Source organism: Leptinotarsa decemlineata, unplaced genomic scaffold (genome assembly GCF_025532065.1).
Source record: "Leptinotarsa decemlineata unplaced genomic scaffold, Ldec_3_MD MMD2_tig00026307_RagTag_RagTag, whole genome shotgun sequence".
In the NCBI taxonomy this organism is placed as follows: Eukaryota; Metazoa; Arthropoda; class Insecta; order Coleoptera; family Chrysomelidae; genus Leptinotarsa; species Leptinotarsa decemlineata.
In genome coordinates this window covers 6,989,745-7,007,217 of record NW_027412681.1, presented here as the reverse complement: position 1 = coordinate 7,007,217, position 17,473 = coordinate 6,989,745, and the positions used below count along the sequence as shown (strand labels likewise).

The 17,473-nt window shown below is 33.9% G+C and overlaps 1 protein-coding gene across 5 annotated transcripts in view; it reads right to left on the bottom strand.

The window, feature by feature from the left end:
* Nucleotides 1-17,473, bottom strand: part of LOC111510245 (protein 4.1 homolog) — a 51,437-nt gene that overhangs the window by 32,645 nt on the left and 1,319 nt on the right. The gene's annotated exons all lie outside the window — the stretch shown is intronic.

The following is a 17,473-nucleotide window of genomic DNA, read 5'->3' as shown; positions in this document are numbered from 1 at the left end:
ACTCCCACGTCGACTACAATTTACGGTTTGAAACAAAAACTTTAAACCATCAAAGCATATCACTTTTTATCTGACACTTCTATGTCATATGTGTCATACATAGGCGTAAGTAATATGTAACCTCAAAACGAAGAGTCTCATACCAGCACAAAACACATAATTCATTGGTGCCCGTTCTGTCAAACTATAGAGCAAATCACCAACAGCATTGTTCCAATTTTAAGTTATAGAAATGAATTAGTTTCAAAATCCTCACAAAAAAGTAAATTCTTGCAAAATCCCCACGAAATGCCTTTATTGAACTCTTACGTCAAGTCTATGAAAATACCCGCAATAACAGTTAATTATCCACTGATTACACACAATTATTACTGAATCGCATATTCCTTCAAATATCTCTGGACATTTGTCATAATTCAACATCCATCCCTTATGCTGTTTCTAAGATCCTCTACACCAAGGACTACATATATTTCTATTAAAATAAATTCAAACTACTTAGGTCTGGTGACCTAGTTGGCCATTACTAAGGATCTCCTCGGCCTATTCACATATAAGGGTAAATTTGATGTAGATCATTGCGAACTATAAGACTGAAGTGGGCTAGTGAATCTCTTTTAGGTTTCTTGTCCTTTGCTTCCGTACGGTGCATTTATGGTTCCAGTTTCCTGTTGAATAATTCAAAAGTGTTTTGGTAATGTTCTTGGACAGTTTAATTTTGTCATAATACCGGTGAAAAATACATTATGTCGACGAAAAAATACACATGCGTCATCAATAGAATACGTAGGCACTTTTTCTACAAGTAAAAAAAGAAGACAAAATAGTTAACATATACGTTAAATCAGTGATAGCTATTTTTTTTATTATCGCTTGCACTCAGTACATAGAATAGATAGATATATAAATGTGAGCTGTCAGGAATTTTTCAATTTTTAAAACCAATTGATGACGTATGACTATCGTTTGACAGCTCACATTGTTTACACGTTCTTTATTGAACCTTTTCTACGGTTTCAATTTTTTTACATGGTTTTATATTGTTACATACATAGTTGTTTTCACAACTAAAAAACTGTAAGTTTTTCATATTTTCCACTTAGATAATTTTATATCATAATTATAAATTTTAACCTCAAATTGGTAGCGGGTTTATACAATATTCGGCATACTGGAAAATTTAAATTGCCAGATATCGGAATTGAAAAATAAGTTTCAGCAATAAGTTTCAACAACAAAATTTATGAAATTATCCCAAAAAAGTAACATAAATTTTCATATTAAATAATTCAAAAAATAAAAGCAATTCTTCACAAATAATGACGCATGTTCATTCTTTTATCGACCCAACTGTAGTTTATTCCGTTTAAATGAATTTCACAAAGATGGTCATCGATAAACTAGAAAGACAGACAATGAAGTTGATTGTGTGGCGATATAACAGATCTAAAACCGGATCACATCACAACGTTTTGTTTTTTTGTATCTGTCATCATCATAGATTCATAACTAGTTTACATCTTTCTGGATAGTTCAGACGCTCGCTTACCCACTACCAGTTTTCCAAAAATGTGTACAAAAAAACTCCGGTTCCATTCAAAAACCATAATAATCAAAGAATGGCAAATGTCGTCGACTTGTACAAACATTACTTGTTCAAGTCATTCAATATGAAAATTATTCAGTTCGTGGAAGCAAGCATAAAGATAATTCGTAGTGATAAAATTTCAGCACTAAGTCTGTCTACCGAAATAGCGTTTCTGTCATGCAACATTCCGTGTCGAAATTTTACCACTCGACATAAAAAGTCGAGTACCGGCATCTCTGCAGCTCACACCCACATCAGTCGGTTGTGTTGGAGAGTTTATTTGGCAGAATCGATACTAATAAAAAGAAAGTAATTTAAACATGAAAATAAAATATCTGAATTATTAATATGTGGTATTTATTCTTTTGCAACCAGTCAATAACGCTCCAAATATAAACTACCAAGTATAAATACAAACATTCAAAATAATGACATGCCTCTGTCGGTTCCTTAATGAGTTTTGAATTATCAATTTATTTATATTCAATTTCTTATATTACAAATTAACACATAATACCTATCAATGTGTTCCCTTTCACCAGGGAGATTGGTATACACGAGTTACTACAAGGGTGGTCCCAAAAGTACTGTATTAGAAAGTACACAATCCATAAAGCATGTTTCAAGTTTGAAGATGCTGCGTTGTTTAGTATTTGTTTTGCAACCATCAATAGGGAACAAAGAGGTACTGAATGTTCATCGACTGAAAGTGCACAAGCTAGCACACTTACTAGGTATTTCAAAAAGTGCTGTATGCACATCGTATATTTTCTGAAAATTTGTACATGAAAATCTGTGTGAAAGATGGGTGCCGCGTTTGCTCACAGTCGAGCAAAAACAGTTTCGTGAAGATGTTTCAATTGAGTGTTTAGCGAAGTTTCAAAGCAACAAGGCAGAATTCTTGCTTCGTTTCATAACCATGGATGAAACATGGATCCATCACTTTACACTAGAGAACAATTAAAATAGTTGACTCAGAAGGGAGAACCGGCTCTAAAAAAGGCGAAGAATGTTTTATCTGCAGGCAAGGTCAAGGCATTGGTTTTTTGGAATGCGCGTGGGATAATTTTCATTGATCATCTTAAAAAAGGAGAAACTATCAACGGCGAGTATTTTGCGAACTTATTGTAACGTTTGAGTGAAGAAATCAAGCAAAAACGGCCGCAGTTGACTAAGAAGTGTTGTTCTATCAAAACAATGTACTAGCTCACAAATCCATTATTGCAATGACCAAAATAAACAAATTAAAGTTTAAATTGCTACCTCATTCACCCTATTCAACAAATTTAGCCCCCTCGAATTGTTAAAAAAACGGTGTCGAACTTACTGAATGTCGCTGGGAAAAGTGTATAGCTGCAAGGAGATTATGTTGAAAAATACCATTTTTGTGTATTCTTTTTTGGGGCGGGTATAACTTATTTTTTATAATGGATATAAAGTAGTGGGCTATGCAGATGACTTAGTCATCCTAATCCACTGCAAATTATAATACAATGAGGGAACGCATGCAGCAGGCCCTTACAAGATGGACCAAGGAAGAAGGGTCGAATATAAGCCCAACAAAATCGACTTCATTAGCATTCACCAAGAGGACCATAACGGAGAGCCTAGGATCTCGAGGTGAAGAGATAGAGCTGTCGGGGGAAGTCAAATACCTGAAAGTGACACCAGGCTCACCTGAAACCAACATCTAGAAAAAGTTAATTAGAAAGGCGGAGGTATCATTGGGGCTGGCCAGACACACCTCTGGAAAGACATAGGGCTGAAACCAAATATGATGTATTGGCTCTACACTATTGTGGTTGAGCCTATGATAACATATGCAGCTATGGTCTGATGGCCAAAGATGAAACAAACGTCCGCTATTGGCCAACTAAGGAGGGTTCAAAGACTGGGGATTAACGAGAGCAATGAAAACCAGACTAGTCACACCTGGTTTACAGACAGGTCGAAAATCGAACATGGAACGGTAGCTGGAATTTACTATGAGGGAAGAAATCTTCATTTCAGTTACTGTTCGGACAGTACACATCAGCCTTCCAAGCTGAAGTACATGCAGTTTTGCAATGTGCATGGAACAGTAATTTGAGATCTCAACAAAATGAGCGAACTAATCTATGTACTGACAGCCAAGCTGCACTTGGGGCACTGAAGAAACCAAAAGTGAAATCCAGACTGGTCTGGAAATGACGTGAAGAGCTGAGGAAACTGGCGGACAGGAATATATTCACTATATACTATGTGTCAGGATACTCACGCACCGCAAGCAACGAAAAACTGATGAGTGTACCAGCAACGTATTGTTACGTTTTGACCAATAATTGACTACACTGAATAATAAAACTTAACTTTATTTTACTTCAAATACAACAAACACTTCAACTAAACTTCAACTATTATTTGAATGTTTATCGCCTTACTAGATCACTTCGCGTATCAGACTGAAGCTTCCACTTGACTGTGTCGATATGTTCGAGTCATCTTCGTTTTCATCAGGTGGGAGCCCAGCTCCCTTACCCTTTCAGCTGATTTTCGTCAGAAAGACAAATAGGTTCATGACTAAGGAGATGTTGACGGTATGAAAAGTCCTCAGACATCAGTACCGCTCTTCACGGGGTACCCCTACCTGGCTGGGGTGGGATGGATGAAAAATCTGTTCATCCGTTAACGGGGGACATGAGGGCCTCATTCAATAAAGTGTCGGGGCCTTCTATATCGAGAGGGATCGTCTACAGCACAATCTATAGCTTCCCTAACTAACGGATTTTCGTGAGTTTTCGCACTATCAAAAACTCGCTGATTCCTCGAATGAATGGAAGGCAGCTGCAAATCTCTGCGGACGGCTTCATTCCGCACGAACCAAGCAGCATTCACAATCATCCTCATTAGCTTATTTTGCAATACCTCCAGAATGGAGATATTATATTTCGCCGCTTGTCCCCTAACGCCTGAAGCATACATGATGACAGGCTTGAACATCGTGTTGTGGATGGTAATTTTGTTTTTGAGACTCATTTTTGATTTCCTGTTGATCAGAGGGTACAGACTAGCTATCCGACCTTCGATCTTTGTTTTAACGCACATAATGTGCGGGTTCCAGGTACGGTCTATTAGAAGGCCGAGGTACTTTGCCCGCGCTTGCCAGTCGCTCTCCCTTCCAGAGATTCTCACTTTTCTGGCCGGAGAAGATAACAATCTTCCCATGGTATTCGCCTGAGTCTTTTCCGGGACACTCGGATCTTCCATTCGAGGTACCAGCGCTCGAAGTCGTTCAATGCGCGTTGCATGTAGATGACGCCGAGCTCCTGACCCCTGGAATGTGTCGATATCCTCGTGGCTAGCCTTTAATATCGTAATCGAATGCCGTAGAAATTTCGCTGAAGTTCCGTTGAAATCAGGAGCATTATTTTCGCTGCTTCGAGAGTGGCGGGGAATCGTCGTACATTCGCGCGGTTTTAGCTACGTCACGTTTGTTTTATGGTTACCAGTGGCGGCCGGCGTTATTTTCTTTCGGGCATGATTTATAACAGTATCATCAACTTCCTATATAAGTAGATCCTGAACCAGCGAAGTCTTTGGTACGAAACCAGATTGGAAAGTGAGTCCGAGAAAACCTTTATGAAGAGACCGTCCGAGAAGAGAATCGAAGAACCTGCTTCAACAAAGCAGGGATCGGTGGGGCTATTCAATGGACATTTTCTATTGAAAGGACACCTGAATAAAATAGATGTACAAAGGAAACCTTAGCTGCAGGAAATGCACACAGCTCGTCATATTTTATGCGAATGTGAAGCTTTGGATCACAAGAGATAAACAATATATGGACAACCTAAATAACATCCAGCAAAGAGACATATACAGACTAGTACAGGGTGAAATGGGTGTCATGATTAATATCGGGTAAAAACTCAAGGAACCCTTGAGGCTGCAGGGGGCTGGAAAGAGATGAACATGTCAGACGGCTGGCAGAAAGAGAAATAATCGTTTGCTAAGACGTTTTCGACTTTATCTGGTGTTCCCACGAATTTCGTTTTCTTATATTGGAGACAATTTATCTAAAAAATAAACGCAGAACAGAACTTTCCTCATTTTCTTCTAATTCTGCCACACATCTGGCTTTGAATTTATGCCTTTCTATACCCTCGACTACCTTTATCAAAAATGCATGTCATAATGGTTTTGAGATAATCACCTACAAATTTGTTCGAAGAGCATGAGTGGAAATCGAAAACATCTCAAATTTTTCAACTTACAATTTTCAATTTACAATTGCCACATACATCATATTGATGCTGTTCAAAAAACATTTTTAAAATACCTGTATTTCAAGGTCACAGGAATATATCCTCAGAGGGAACCGACTATTCTATCCTTCTGAATCAATTTAATGTAATATCTCTGAATACACGACGACTTTTTGTCACAATCTCCTTTCTTCACAAACTGCTAAACAATAGGATCTCGTGTGCCCCTTTTTTACAAATGATCAACTTCCGCACCCCATGCCTCAATTCCAGATACCAAACAACATTTTACTGTGATCTTGTCAGAACAAATAATATTTTGAAAGCACCAGTGTCAATACTTTGTAACAACTATAATTCAATATGTGATATGTGCGATATTAATCACAGTTTTCAAAGTTTCATTTTGAAATGTATTCTCACTAGAACCTTTTAGCTGTGATCACTTTTTCTTGTCGCTTCTTGTGATATATTTCTATTTCTACTTATTTTTCTTTTAGGTGTAGTAATATTTTTTTTAACGAATTATACTGTTTTGCATATATTTTCACCAACACCTTTGTACATTTCCTGTAATTGGGTGAATGCCTGTTGGAAATCAAGTGCCATCAATCAACAGAAATTGATCTGATTCCGTTTGATACAGTGGTTACATACGAAAATTCCTCAGAAATTCATCAATAAATACAAACTGGAAACATTCAGTAATTGTTTGTGAATACTAATCGAAGAATATACAATTCATTAAAATGAAAATAAGTCATTTATTCAATAATTAACATACCTGAATAATTACACAAACAAGTGTGTCACTATTCATTTAAAAAAACAATATAATTTGTTAAATCTGAAGTAGTTGTGGAAAAACTTGACTTTACTTTCACAAAATCATTTGTTTAGATTTAAATATAAATTTTTAGCCTGCAGAGAACAAACATGACCAATATTCCCAGTATTATCATGTCATCGTCTGTTTCGAAAACCAAAAGTACTGCATATTATATGAGACAATAATTATCAAATCAGCGATATTGGGGCTCAGGCAGAAATTATAACCGTGAACGCATCCGATGATTGCATTGCAAGACTCAATTCTCAACAATTACTCATTCTATATAAATAAAAGTACCGACAATGCTGACCCATGCGATAAACTGTATTTGGTATAGTTCCTTTGAAATGAGTCACTCTTCAATTGAATATTACGAATCTTAATAACTGAGAAATGCCAGTTATCTCGGATGAATGAAAGACATTCAAGAACCGATAAAACTGCTACTTGATTGGATCACTACTGAGATATGGAATTATAATATGAACGAAACGTTTGTGTAAGAATATTTTAGTCAGACCGCGAAAATTATTTATTTCAAAACAGTCGGTACTTTGTCTCTTAAAATCCTGGATCAGAGCCGTTGAAATAATCCTGTTGGAACTAATCATGATTGGAAATGATGAATTCAAAAAGTATCAGTAACTCAGGAATGACCAAATTGATTCAAATGGTTTGCTCTGCTTAATTTGTTCTTACCGCGTATTCATACACTTTCCTGTATAAAAAAATTTAGCTCAGGTTAAATGCTGATGTAATAACTTAAGCCAATCTTTCTGAAGCCTAAAATACATGTGGAATCTCCTGAAAATTGCTGAAAATTTTCAAGTAAACATGGGGAAGCACAATGGGGAATGTTCCTCAATTTGGGTTATTACAGCGAATGCAAGTTTGAACAAAATAAAGTTGAGTTTGATTCACGAGTTTTTCAAATTCACTTCGCAAAGTATTCAAATTGATGTTTCAAATGTTGGGTTTTAATTTTTAAATGGATTTGTTTCTAATTCACATATTGACAACAGCGCCTATATCAAGTTGAAATAATTTATACGTATCTAGATATTCTAATTTAAAAAGAGAAAATCATCTTTATAAATCAACAATTAAGGCAAAATATAAATTATAGTTCAATACCACCTCTTCAAGCCACATAAACAACAGTTGTTTTGTTATTCATTTATATAGAGGAAGATATGTTAGGTGCACAAAATGTCATATATCACAGAATGTCTCGGAACTCGGAACATAAGTGAACAGAACAGCACGCCTCTGAAATATGTCATCTTTGTTTGTCTCATACAGGTAACAGATTCATTGTCCTTTATTAGCTATAACAGATTTTGCCAAATGGTGAAATAGAAACGAATCCCTTTAAATGTTGATTGCATTATTTCATTCCTCTTTTTAAAGTATTTAAATAATTTTATAAAGAAAAAGGTTGAAATGATAAGTTTAAAATGCGTTGTTTTAGAGCTCTTTTATGAAAACTACTTGATTTTCGTCAGGAGGAACATTCCCCATTAACAGAGGGAATATTTTCCTTTCAACATCAAATATACAACTTGTCAAAACTAGAAAGCGACTTCAAAGTCTCGGCTTAGGACCTCTCCTAAGATGTGCGTGGCAGAAAACCCTTAAAGACGATCGGAGCTCATTCTTAATGACAATCTTGTAGTGTCCACTTCGGTGTGAAGTATAGTACGAGACAAAAGTCTGTGCTCAACAGCAGTGGAAAAAACGTTGCGACACGCTAAACGTTCGAAGAATTTTATGGAGTTGAATCTTTGTAATTTTTTGATGACTTTTTAAATTCAATTACGTAAATACCGCATTATCATACTACAATAATAATTGACCATCAATTAAAAAAAACATCAACCCTTATTACTACTTTCGGCGAGGACTGTAATCTCCGGCCACTCTATAACCCAAATAGGCGCACCAAATCGCATGGTAGATTGGTAGCGGAATTTAGTCTGGAATTATATATCCGATTAAACCTTGGAGTAGGTTATGTACAATAAGTGATCATATTTAATTTTTAAAAATTAAGATATTTCGATTAACTATATGAATAATTATAAAAGCCGGGAGTGTACAATATTGGTTTAAGTGAAAATTTGTTTCGCTTTGAGTACATTTAAAAATATCGATTTCAGAACGAAATGTATTAAAGTAGTCGCTTAATCAAAAAACAAGGGGAGTTATGAATTGGTTGGTGTTCACAAAAGCTCTCCTACTTCTAATTCTGTTACTTATAGAACAATCTTGACAAGTAATTGAAACTAAAGTTGAGGTGTGCATAAAAATTATTGAGATTTCCAAGATTGTTTTTTTTTTGTGGAAATGTTTAATGATTCTCTCATCAATTTAATATTTTAAAGTATATTTCGTTTACTGTGAACCATAGGAATTTTATGAAACTGGATTCACATAAAATTGATGACAAAAAAACATAGAACTCGTAAGTCTTTCAGATAGTTTTTCTTGCCAAAACATAATGTTAGATATTCACAGTTCAAATGATTCATTTCAATAATTATAAAAATTATTATCACTGTCATAGATCCCTACTCTGGAATATTTTTTCAAATTTATATTATCTGCAATATTCCTTGAGATATGTGCAAAAAACGAACACCTCTTTCTTTGTTCAACTAAACTGTTTATAACTTTAAAACTATTTCTTAGCGCAACTTGGCTCAAATGGTACATTACTCCGTTTGAAATTACTAGATTTTTACTAAACAGTTCACGAAACCAAAACATGTTCACACAGACAGGATGAATACACCTGAAGAAGGTACTGCATAGTGAAACACGTGTTGCGGTAAACTGTTTAGTGAAAATGTTGGGATAATTACTTGAATAGATTTTTATTCAAATCTTTTCAAAAATCAATGAAATATGGTGTAAAATAAAAATGTAATACAAATGGTAAATTAAGAGGTTTTTAATTTTCACTGAAATGACGATTTTCGTTAATAAACATCAATTCAGAATCAATTAAGATAAAAAATAAAACGCAGCTAAAAAAGACACCATATGTGACAGCAAATGGTTAAACTAGTGCCAAGGTCAAATTAGTAATTAAGATATTAGATGTAGTAATTCACTAATTTTGGTAATTTCTTTTCGCGATTTCTCAAAAATTCTTCCATTCTAATTATAAACATGCATTTATAGTTCTAATTCAATGATCATTTGCCTTTCATGACTCAGAAAATAATTATAATAATGAAATGTAAATTACATATATTATTATGGTATTTATACTTAGTATGGCAAAGATTACGGAAAGTAAATACAATCATAACGGTAATAATCTAAAATTACAGGGAGGAAAAAAAGTTTGTCTACATTGAAATTTTCGAGACCTCTTCAGTATCAGTCATATTTAAATCAATGGAAAAAGCTGTTGATAAACACATTCTTGAATATTTGGAATGGCTGTTTACTGTTTCAAATTCTGATTATATTGAGATATACCGCAAGTATAGAGCACTACGACCGCCTCATACAAAAGTAACAGATTTTTGAAATATTCGAGAGGAAAACGTATTAACCAACATGTGGGGATAAATAAAATAAGAGAAATTCCCAGCTTGGTTGCAAAATGGCTTGGAAAAGACATGTATAAGAGAGCTATACACGAGTCAATGTTTCATGAGAAGCTTTATAACTCTTCTGGTCAATGCAGGGGGCAACATTACATCCGTAAAACGTCATGGTGGCTGGAAATCAGCCTCCGTAGCAGAAGCATATATAGAAGATAATTTGAATAACAAAATTGAGATTTCCAAACAAATGAAAATATCTGTTAAAAATTGTGAAATCAACTCTTCACCAAATATCTAACGTTTCTGATCAGTAGCAACATGGAACATCTTCGGGAATTTATGTTGGAAGTAATTGTTCAAACTTTACTATCAAATATTATTCCGATAAATGAAATTGTTGTATGATGAATAATCAATTAATAATTGACTTTGTTAAAATCATATCCTTCAAAAAGTAATATTTCATTTTTATTTCGTGAATTTTTTTTGGCAGTGAAAAAAATACTTTTTCACGGCGAAAAAAATTAAACATTAACGCATCTAAGCAGAAATGTCAAGTTTTTTTGACAGTTGTAAAAAAACGAAATTTTTTTGAATTTCGAAGTTATTTTGCCACTACTACATTTATATTATATCATTCGTGATTAGACAAAAAAAAATCGACTTAGATGACCCAAAATTCAGCAAGAGATTACATTTCCATTACTGTAACCCTTAACTCATTTTTTGAGGGTTGATTTCACCAAACTTTTTGACTAAGGTATTTACGATCTGTAGAAGTTTCAGAAACTTATGATGAATTGCTTCATTATATGTAATTAGTCTGTTCAGACCATAATTACTATTTTACTAATGACACATAATGATGCATTTGGTATGAATAATGATGTGATTGAAAAAAATCAATGAGGACAATGAATACAACAACGCTTATTTGAATAATGCGAATTTTCAAGACCCGATGAATGATTTGAGCCAATCTGATCTATAATTGACTGTTTATTAATTGGCGTGAAGTTATCCACAGATTTCTGGCCACACATGCTGACGTAGAGGAAAATAAAAATATGTGGTTGGGATACGAAATTATTAGCACCCGTACTAATATCTGTGGCTGGAAATACCTATTCATTATAGGTTGAACGTGCAATTATTGAGACTATTTGGTGTTTAACTTTTTTATAGAATCTTGAGTAGATTGACGCGTTGATAATCGTTTTCTCATCAACAATACAAATTTAGGGAAAAATAAAATTGGAAATATTAGACTTACTCTCCAATACCCCATATAGAAATGATATCCGATGATGTGCGTCCATCAAAATCACACAACTTCCATAGTTTCTTGAGTAGATTAACTTGTCATCTAAACAGTTTTAAAAAGTGAGTCAGATTGTTGCAACAATTTTTCTCTCGAAATCTGTATGGGTGACAAGAAAACGGTTTTCACTATATCGATCTACCGAACATTCTATAATAGTTGTGTGCTTTTCAAGAACGCACATCTTCTGGTTCCAATTCTACAAGGAATCTCAAAAAATGAGTCTGATTGGTGCAACAATTTTTTTATTGAAATCTGTGTGGGTGACAAGAAAACGGTTTTCACTATATCGATCTACCCAAGATTCTATGGAAGTTGTGTGATTTTCATGAACGCACATCATATGGTTCCAATTCTACAAGGTGTTTTAAAAAGTGAGTCTGATTGTTGCAACAATTTTTTTCTCGAAATCTGTATTGGTGACAAGAAAACGGTTTTCACTATTTCAATCTATAAGAGTTGTGTGATTTCCATGAACGCACATGGTTCCAATTCTACAAGGAATCTCAAAAAATGAGTTTGATTGTTGCAACAATTTTTTTATCGCAAATCTGTATGGGTGACAAGAAAACAGTTTTCACTATATCGATCTACCCAAGATTCTATAAGAGTAGTGTGATTTTCATGAATACAAGGAATCTAAAAAAATGAGTCTGATTGTTTCAACAATTTCTTTTTCGAAATCTGTTTAGATGACAAGAAAACTGTCATCACCAAGTTAATCTACTCAAGAAACTATGGAAGTTGTGTGATTTTGATGGACGCACATCATCGGATATCATTTCTATATGGGGTATTGGAAAGTAAGTCTAATATTTCCAATTTTATTTTCACTAAATTTGTATTGTTGATAAGAAAACGATTATCAACGCGTCAATCTACTCAAGATTCTATAAAAAAGTTAAACACCAAATAGTCTCAATAATTTCATGTTCAACCTAAAGTGAATAGGTATTTCCAGCCACAGATATTAGTACGGGTGCTAATAATTTCGTATACCAACCACAGATTTTTATTTTCCTCTACGTCAGCATGTGTGGCCAGAAATCTGTGGATAACTTCACGCCAATTGTTTATTAGTCTAATCATTGCAAGTAAAATACAGCAATATAGTATAATTTTTACAAACAGTACTAATTTGTAAAAAAATTTGGTTAATCATCTTTTTTGAATCTTATGGTAATAATAAATATATTTTATTAATGATGACTTTGATCATGAATATTCATAGCTATACGTCATACAGATGACTAATAACAAAAAATATTTACGGTAAATTCTAGAAAATAAATAAATATACCTAGTTTAGAAAACTAAAAAACACGCTTTTAAAGAACATCGAACTTAAAAATATGTTTTTAAATAAGCTTAAAACAATAACGAACGAAAAATACTAGTATTATTTTGAAAAAAGCGACGGGCGCTTGATATACAAAAAATATAGCAAAAAGCGCCCACGCGTATTTTTCGTTCGTTATTGTTTTGAGCTTATTTTTTAAACTATTATTTATATTTCATTTTTTAGTTTCGTATGCAAAAGCGTGTTTTTTAGTCTTTTTAAACTATATTTTTTTTATCTAAACTTTGGGATCAATCAGCCGTATATTGTTTAGAAAAATGACCATTGATATTTTCCGATTCCGGAGAGGGAGCCTGTGAATCAGCTACCAAGCAGTAGGCGCGCGTGTAAATGAAAAAATACTTTTTTCAAATAAAGAAATACATGTAAAGTAAGTTCGAATTATATCAAGGAGGTTACGTACAGCGCCATCTGCCCGCGAATAGATGAAGCAATAATGTTGATAATTCTGTCAAATACAGATTCCGAGCATTCAAACGGGAAAGAAGAGTTACAAAAAAACAAACATACATACAGGTGAAGCTAATATAAAGCGTGTAATAATAAAAATGCAAAAAATATTTGACATTTTTCGTACCTGCGGAATAAGTTTTTTTGTATGTTTTTGAAAGGAGTACTGATCTCAATAGTTTGACTCAAAACACTGACCGTTGTCTTTAACCCCAGAAGTACTGAAGAGAAAAAAAGTATAAAAAGTTTTTTCAGCCTTGGTGGGAAGAGGGAAAAAACTGAGAAAAAACCTGCGAAAACAAGATCTTAAAAAAATGTGTGCCATAGTGTTCGAAACACTGTGGCATTTTGTCACTGAAAAAAGTTATACAGGGCGTTTTTCCTAATTGCGGTGAAAACATTCAAGGGTGTATTTATGAGCTAATTTTCTGAAAAAAGTTCATATAAACAAAGAAATACATTGTTTTTTGATAAAATATTATGAAGACAGAATGAAATAATATATGACACGATACAATCATACAATTAGGCGTTATTACAGTACTAGTTTATATTCCGAACTCGGTTAACAACTGTAATAAGTGAATATTACGTGAATATTACATTAAAGATTTGGTTTTGGGAAAAAACTCCAGTAATATTCATTGCTACACCAAAGGTTCCAAACAGTGCATCATAAGAACTGTAACAAGTACCTACTGGTACTGGTACTATCACATACTTCACTTTCTTTATCAGTCACCTATGATTTCCGATTAAAATGAAATAACATGGCATGAACCTAACATTCCTCTGGTTCTGTCTAAACAGCATCTCAATAAACGTGAGGTCATAAGGTCGTTCAGTAAATGGAACAATTCGAGTATAATCGTCGACAATTTGTACCTAAATATAGAGTGTTTTTAAACGTGACTCTTCAATCACACAATGAAATACTTGATTGCATATCTGAAAAAACATCTCGCAACCGACAAAGTAGGCAAATTGAAAATTACTCAATTTCCAACGGGAATCATGCGTAAAAAGGAGTGGTCAGTCAGATGGAAATCATCGAGTTACAGGAAATTCGGTTTTATCCCTGTCACGGCCATATTTAGGAGGATTCTAAAGTTAGGGGTGTTTTGAGTCAAATTTTAATGTATGTTTTGGGTGAAAAACAGAAAGATATATTTGGAGGGTCCAGATCTGTAAAAATAATCGGCGAATATTCATGATTCACTACTATTTATCACCACTATTCCTCCAATTATACAGAGACTGCGATTTTCACCTATTTCATGGGTAAGCGCAAAAAAATAGCAAAAATGAAATAACTGCAATTACTACTAAAGAGAAGTGAAAAAAATGTGTATGGCGGCGTATATGAACCTCTCTTGAATTGGAGAAAGGAAAAACACAAAACAATTTTCTGTGACTGTTAGGTCGGTATTCAAGTAACACTTTATTGTGAGATTTTCACTCAACAGTTTACAAAACCGCAACACGTGTTTCACTATACTATTCTTTTTTCCCAAAAATAGTTATTTATTCATCAATTTCTACTTTGTTCTCTTCAAAGTAGTCCCTCTCGGATATAATACACTTGTGTCAGCGTTTTTTCCAATTCTCGATGCACTGCACCACGGTAATCGAAGAAAACAAAGATACAGACGTGCTTTTTTTGGTCTTGGCTCTTCTATTTGGACAATTGGACTTTGGTTTTGATGTCATAACCATATACCCATGATTCGTCACCAATTATGACCCTTTCAAGCAAATCTGGATCGCCGTTGACTTCATTCAACAATACCTTTGCGATGCTTATGCGACGGTTTTTTTTGGTCAAAATTCAGCAATTTTGGAACGAACTTCACTGCAACACGCTTCATACTCAAAATTTTCGAAAAAGTTGTGTGGTATGGGCCAACCGATATTCCGACATCCTCAGCAACGTCTCTAATAAGGTGTTTACTGGCGTTTAATCGTATTCGAGCGTGTAGTGACGATTCGTAGTGACGTCATCAATAATAAGTTTTTTCACACCTCACGATTTGATCTCCACAAACTTTATTTGAAAAACATATCACATGTTTCGCTAGCACAGTAGCTTTATCAAGTGATATCGAAAGTGCTAGCGAAAAATGTGATATATTTTTCAAATAAAGTTTGTGGAGATCAAATCGTGAGGTGTAGTTTTGAAATTACTATAGATCTTCATCAAGTAACGGCCGAATCAATCCGAAAATTAATAATAAGATTCGCCTGAATGGAATGATTCAATTTGTGTCAGATGTCAAATTCAATAATAAAATCAAACTTTTCAATTTTCTCTAACCTCAATTGTAATCTGGTTTGTGCAAGAAATAATTTACCGCTTTATTTTGTACATCCTTGCAACATACTTGATAAAAATTTTTCAGCACTTTATAAACTATAACGATCATTATAAAGCAGAAACTGACAACTGACGTAACGTAACGTCAAATTCTGTTTCAAAACCAACCTCACGCCAGCTTTAAATCATCATGAATACGTTTCAAATCATAGTTGATGTGACGTCATCGTTTCAACGCCAGAATGAATGTATTTGAATCACAGATAAATACGTTCTGAATACATGAGCGCCAGAAAACGCCTATAGTGATTCGACGTTTCTTCATAACAATTTTCTTCACTTTCTCAACATTTTCATCGGTTGTTGATGTTCTGGTGCGTGACGCAACGAGCTTCAGAGTACAATCACTACGATCAATTTAGAAAAAATAAAGGTTTCAACTCAGAAAAGCTAGTAGTTTCTCTGGAGAAACTATTAATCATTTTCTTAATGAAGCAGACCATTTCATATTAAGACGCTGATCCACAAGGGTGTGAATCCTTGGGTGGTTTTGAGAATGAAAGTTCCTATGTTTTAAAACTCGTTATCTTTTGAGCTACAGAGTATAAAACCATAAAAAAGTGTTTTATCATAACTTTAAAACTTCCTATGTATGTGTATGCAATTTAATTCACGCCCTCTATGGTTTAAATCAGTGGCGTATGTAAAGAAATATAGACTTAATATTTTTGGAAATATATTATGTAGGGCACTGCGTTTCCTCAAAATAAAAACTTTTTTTATAATCACTATTCAATTGAGGGCAAATTCCTAGAATCAAAAACAAAACTTTTATGCATGGTCAATTTGCTAAGCTGATGAGATGTAGTGTACCTTGGAAGATCTTTTCAAAAACATAAATGAAAAATACATAAGTTATGTTAAAATTAGCTATTTATGAACGATCTGGGAGGTAAAAACAATGCTCAAATAATTAGTATTGAAAAATTACTAAAATGGAATACTGCTGCTTTTATAAAAATATCAAATCTGGAAAAATATTCTAGAATACAGTGTTCGTAGAAATACATTGTAGATGTAAATCCTTAGCCATAGCTGAGGGCTACATAGATATACGGCGGGACTGATTTATGAAAATTCATGAAACCTTATGGTTGTGTCCAGAAATTATGTTTGAAAATGTCCATATAGAATGGTTTGTGGAAAAATGTGGAATTAGGTTTATTACTAGTTTTATAGACAGTCAAGTCAAGAAAATTCACTGTTACAGACTGATACATCATCTAAGTATAAGACATTATTTATTATCTGATTAATATCAGTCAATAACATGATTTCAAAATTAATTTTCTACAAACGAACTTAGAAGTACATTGTAATACAGTATGCCTCGGTAAATCAATATCAGCATTCAACATTGTTTTACAGATTATTGAATATTTCACTCTCTGAAAGCAATTTCCAAAGAGAAACAACAGATCTATAGATATTTGAAAGATTTTTTTGCATGAGTTGAAAATAGCGGTCTTCGAAGAAGAACGAAATACTCAGAAAGAACTACAACCTTTGGGACTGACAAGTAGTTAATTCTGAAGTTGAAGTTGTCATCAATTAGCCAACGATACATCTAACAAAGAACTTGTTCAAACTAATACAGTATTTTTTGTAGACTTAGAAGAAATGGATGAGTTAAGACACCTTTCAAGCAGTAAAAAACGCCTCATTTAACATGTTCCACTGATATTTTGTCGTTTTGATGATTTTTTCAATAAAAACAGGTTGTGTTTTTAGGTGTGACTTTAAT